Below are 6,000 nucleotides of genomic sequence, written 5' to 3' on the forward strand. Positions count from 1 at the left end.
CTGGTAGTTAAATTTTATCAGAATTAGAGGTCTGATAATACTTTGTGTCCTCCCAATCCATAAGTCGGATGCCAAAACAGTAAAAAAAGGAATTGTTCCTCTGTGTGTGAAGGAAATCCCTCTAAAATTTCAGCCATTTTGGCTACTGTTTGCCATTTGTCCTTGATTTTTTGTGAAAATCTGTCAGTCTGCCCTAAATTCTAGAGTCACCGGATTCCGACCGAACTTGTCGGAGCTGTAAAGCTTCGACCATAGGTTGAATTCTAAATCTGTAAAAAGCAAAAATTCTTGCCTAATCGTTCTCTGCCACCCCATAAAATTTGGGTAATTTCTATGGTAGTTTAGTACCCAAAATCAGGTTATCATTAGGTCAAATCTAGGGTTTTAGGTAAAATCATGTATTTTCCTAAATTTTTTAATTAATGTTCTTATTATAAAATATTAAAAACATTAATTTTTGAATTCTATTCTGTTATTATGGTTAGTATAAGTGTTCATACCAAATTTGAGCTAGTTTAAAGTTCATTTGCCTTTTGTGTTAGTTAACTTTTAAAATCAAATGTGAAATTCAGGCAAAATTCAGTGTTTTCTTGATATTTTTGCTTTTTTAAGGTTTTAATATGAATATCATCATTTAATATCATATTATATTTTATTTCTACATCATTTGTGTTCATTGAAATTTTAAAATTCATATTTTTACAAAAATTATGTAAAAAACCCCTGATTTCAAGGCCATAGTCTTGCTATCAGAGGCATTTTTGTCATTTTACCTCAATTTTGAATTTCCAAACTTTAATTTTCATATATTCAATCATGTCATATCATATTATATTTGATTTATCTTTATTTGAATTTCAAAATCCTTATTTTTATAAAATATCTTTCTGAAAACTCTGATTTCAAGGTCATAGTCTTGCTATAAGGGATTTTGGTCATTTAGAATCCAATTTCAAATTTTCAAACTTTATTTTTGGATTTTCCATTCATTTTTATCATATTTTTCTTATGTTTATATCAAGGAGGTATGAATTGGGTTTCCTTCTAGATAATATTCGATAATTTTCCAATATTTTTGGATAAATTCAGATAAACCTACATTTCTGTGCTAATTTATTTTCTAGTTTGGCAGGAATATTCAGAAGAAAGATTTTTTATTTATTTTCTTTTATTTCAATGTAATATCAAGTTGTAATATTTGGAATAAGAGTTACATTTTCTACTTAGAATAGGATGCATTGCATATAGTTTACTTTCGTAATTTCAATATCTGATGTATGATTCATGCATATTTTTCTAAATCCACTATGGTTGACACGAATGGCACGTGCACAAGCTTTTAGGAAGTTGACAAACTTGGTGGAATTCATATTTATGGCCATAGTTAGAATATGTATGAAACCCATATTTGTGATCTTCATATTAGCCACATTAAGCCTACACTCTTAGGCTAACTTCAAAACTGCACTGCATTTCTCAAAAATCTCAAAAGGATTTTCTCAATTCCTCAGAAAATATCTTTCAAATCCATGTTCATTCATTTCATTCAATTTACATCATTTTTTCCTAACTCAAATTCCAATTCTATTTCAGAGAAATCAATTTTCTTAAGATTTTCTACGTATTTCTCAGGAATTGATTTTCTAAAAAATTCTGAGTTTTCAAATGATATTTCAAATATTTCCCAGGTTCAAATCATGATTTTCCAATGTTTCAACATTATCAAATTTTAAAGTCCCAAGTTTTTAGAAATCGATTTTCTCAAAATCTTTGAATTATTTATGAAACTGTTTTTTCTCAGAATTCCCAAATCTTCTTCAAAAATCGATTTTCTCAGAAAGAGCATTCAGATCAAATTCCAAAAATCAATTTTCTCAAAGTTCTACTTTTCCTAAGAATCAATTTTTCATTTCAAAAGTCATTTTCTAATGTAATTCCCGATTTCCAATGAAATTCATGATTTTCCCAGGAATTCTTTATCCAAGTACATTTCAATATTCCAAGCAAACGTCATATTTCTCAATCTTGCATCTTTTCAAAATTCTATGGCATATGCCTGATTCTTTGTGCATTTTAGGAAAAGGAACATAATTTAGATAATTAAACTTAGTTAAAGCACACATTTGATCTTTGGTTCAATTATCCCTTGTAAAGGCGTCAGAAACGGTTGAACCTCATACCGACAGGCGGATCCCATTCCATAAAATTTTCCCACAAATTTTCAAAACAGAGGCGAGTAATTTTTAAAAACCATTTTCAAAACTTTGGTGGAGTTTGACTCGCAGAATCGTTTCTCTCTCTCGCAGAGGGAGGAGAAAAAATTTGCGATGATAACAGGTTTGGCGACCAAGATAGGACCTGTCTTCGCCTGATCAATTGTGTGCTTGACTTAGCTCAATTATCAAAATCCTGTTCTATGGAATGCCAGCTTTTACTTTCTGATATCATGTGAACCTGGGAGCCTAGACTTGAACCCAGCTGGCATGGACTGCATGTAGACTGGGCATGGTTTAGTAGGACCAATTGAGGAGAATTATTCATGTTCACTTAGACTTAGGTCTGAAATCCAACACTCCTCAATCTAAAAATTATATGAAAATAATGTTTGCTTCTTCAAATTTTTTAAAAAATCTCTATCTCTTTAGGTTTTAGAGCCCTCTGTTTGCTTGCATGTGCTCATTTTTCAAAAACCACCCTACCTATGTCTACCCGGTCGTCACGTTGCTAGGCTTTCTTCCAGAACCATAGTTCGAGACAAAGCCTCACAACTGGGCCACTTATTTGGGTTAGTGCCCTCCTGCCACGTACCACGAGCCATAGTTCAACGTATATCGGCAGATGCTCAAGAATGTTGCGAAAACACAAGCTTAGAACAGAAGATGAATTTTTATGCCACGTACATCGAGCCTCAGCTCGAGTTTATAGGCATAGCATGGTTGGACACAGATGACCTGAGCCTAGAGTCAGGATTAGGGTCCTACAACTATTTCAAAATTGATGCATTTAAAGTCAACTTCTTAGAGAATGTTGTATGTGCATGATTGTTTATGCAGGATGTGATTGAATTATAGTCATTTTTCTCTTTATTTCCCCATATTTTCCCCAATTCTTCCAAAAAACTGGACGATTTTCCCAAATACCTCATTTTCCATCTTTTGTGAAATATTTTATTTTTCTCAAAAACCGTGGATGATTTTTCAAATTATCCACTTTTCTTCAAAACTTCAGATGATTTTCCATCCTTTCGTTCCTCTGGATCTCAGATTTCCAGCTTCATTTTTATCCTGCTTGCAATTTTTCAAAACTCCTATATTTTCCAAGTCTCATTCCAATTTTTCCTGTTTTTCAGTCAGATGGCATCCAGTCAGCTCAATTCTGTCTTTTCTAAGGGCCACATCTCCTACCAGGTGCAGCAAAGTCTTCCCGAGCATCAAATCCTCAGCATCAGATCCTTCATTCCCCGGTGGTATATTCACGACTCAAGAATTTCTCTCGTATATTTCCGGACAATTTGAGCGATTGTGGGTTAGAACTGGCATCCGCAGTGGGAAAACAGGCGATCAACGACAATCTGATCTATGCACTAGCACAGCGGTGAAACACATGCACTTGTACTTTCTGGTTCCCATGGGGCGAGATGACCCTACTGATGAATGAATTTTGAGAGATTATGGGATTGCCCGAGCCAGCCGGTCATCCTGGAGATCCATTAGAGCAACAGTTCTTAATCAATGTCAAGGGTCTGGACTCTCGAAATGCTTTAGCTCGCATGACAGGACGTACATCTTGGCCACTGATTGAAGCAGGTGGAAATGAATACATAGATTTGTTCAAAATCTACCGACAGTATGGGGCATTCACAGAAGTCAGCTTATTATTCAGAATAGCTTGAGAGAGAATTCAGCATGCGATGGTCCTATGCACTGTGGGATTGGCTTTCTTCCCAAATGGACAGAATTACGTGGATATCAAGATAGTTCAGCTCCTGCAAAGGTGAAAAAATTGACAGACCAGTCGCCTCTCCATAGCCATGGCCGCATTTTCCTTCTTATACCGAGGGTTGACCCGCTTCACACTCGGAGAATCCATTCTAGTCGAAGGGTGCACCTATGCCTTACAGTCTTGGTTCCTCCGACATGTGCCAACCAAAGCCAGCTTGTTCAAATACAATGACAAAGAGCTTCTTCTAGTTGCACGATACCGGTTCTTGATCGACAACCTTCAAGAGGAAGAGGTCGTGTGAGATTACTTTGATCATCAGGAATCACCTCCCAGATATACTTATGCATATGGCAAGCGGTTCAGGCTACTTGGCCCATTCTTCTGCACCTACTATCATACAGAGCGATGTATCAGGCAGTTTTCCCAGAGGCAGAAGCGTGTAAAAACTCGTCTACTATCAGAGATCATGCCAGAATTCGATCTCGCATCAGATCAATGGTTTGGAGCATACCATTCTGCTAAATATGTCTGGGATTCTTTTATTACTCTCACTCTTTTCCCAGGTTCTCGAGTATCTGCTGATTATCAGGAGTGGTAAAAAATTGTTTGTCCTCCTCCTCTTTGTCAAGTTTATTACTGATAAAATCATGTTTTTCCTTCAATAAAATTCTTTCAATTTCCATTCTATCATGGTTTGACGACCTCACCTATATAACAAGGCATATTTTCAGTTGTCCGTTCTTTCTGCAAAGAATAGCAACACAGTTATTGTGATTCCAGCGGTGACTCAATCCCTAGTAATGGGATATCTTTCCAATTGTCTACCAAATTTTCAGCAAATATTTTCTTTCCATTCAAAATCATTCTCAAGACCTAACCCTCAGTTTTGCCCTGTAGAGAGTATTTGCAATTCTTCATGGTGCTGACAAGGTCCGGCAAGAAGACAACACCCATTGATCACTTTTCCGAATCTGAGCAAGTGATGTCATCTCAACGATCTTCCAAGGGTCAGGGCCAGCAGGATAATGATGATGTGGATCCACAGATGTATGCTCTTTTTCAGAAGATGATGAAAAAGATGATGAGCGAGCAAGCTGAAGCCATCTGAGAGAAGATGTATACCAAGAAGAAGTAGGGATGGCAGTGGACTGGGGTGGGGGACATGGTCTCCACCCTCGCCCCGTCTCAGAAAATTAACCTTCATCCTTGGTCCATCCCCGTGGCGGGGGATACTTTGGACCTCCACCTCTGACCCTTCCCCGCCCTGCCTTATCCCCGCCCCACCCCTGCCACATCTCCGCCTGGCTGGAACAATAGAGGGAAGGGGAAATGCCTAGAGAGAGAGAGAGAGAGAGAGAGAGAGAGAGAGAGAGAGTCACCCCCGGGCGGTGGTTCTATTTCTGATAGAGCCTGGACACCTGTGCGGCTCTTGGTAGAAACCAGAAGTAGGGGGTGCGCCCTTGATGGCTGGCATTGAAAGAAGGGGTAATGGTGGCTCTTAGCACCCCCGACAACCCAAAAATGGGGGTTGCAGAGAAGAGGAGGGAGAGAGAAAGAAGGTTACCTGGCGATAATCGAGGTTCCCGACGGTGGCGCGGGCTTATAGCAGCAGTTGGCTTTTGACGGTGGCATGAAAACATCGGGCTCACAACAACGGTTGGCTTCCAATGGTGGCACGACGGTGGAGGAGGTTGTGGTGGTCATGGCAGTGGTGCGGCTCCAGCCGATCTGCAAAAGAGGAAGGATCCAAAGGAAGGAGGAGCTTACGTGGGGAGGTAGAAGGGAGAAAAAATTGGGCTGCGTGAGAGGGGAGGTGAACAAAAATGGGGAAATGGGGTTTGCGTTAGGGTTTATCGGGGGTTAAGGTGTGCTATCGAGAGAGGGAAGGGTGAGGATGGGGCAGGGGCGGGGAGGGGATGGGGCGGGGGAAAGTGTCTGTCCATCCTCGCACGGGGATGAATTTTAACCTTCATCCTCGCCTCCATCCCCAGTCCAAACGAGGCGAGGCAGGGCCCTGCTTTCCTCCGGTCCATTGCCATCCCTAAGAAGAAGGCCAAG

This window comes from Nuphar pumila, chromosome 4 (assembly GCF_984573655.1).
Source record: "Nuphar pumila chromosome 4, dmNupPumi1.hap1.1, whole genome shotgun sequence".
NCBI classification, from domain to species: Eukaryota; Viridiplantae; Streptophyta; class Magnoliopsida; order Nymphaeales; family Nymphaeaceae; genus Nuphar; species Nuphar pumila.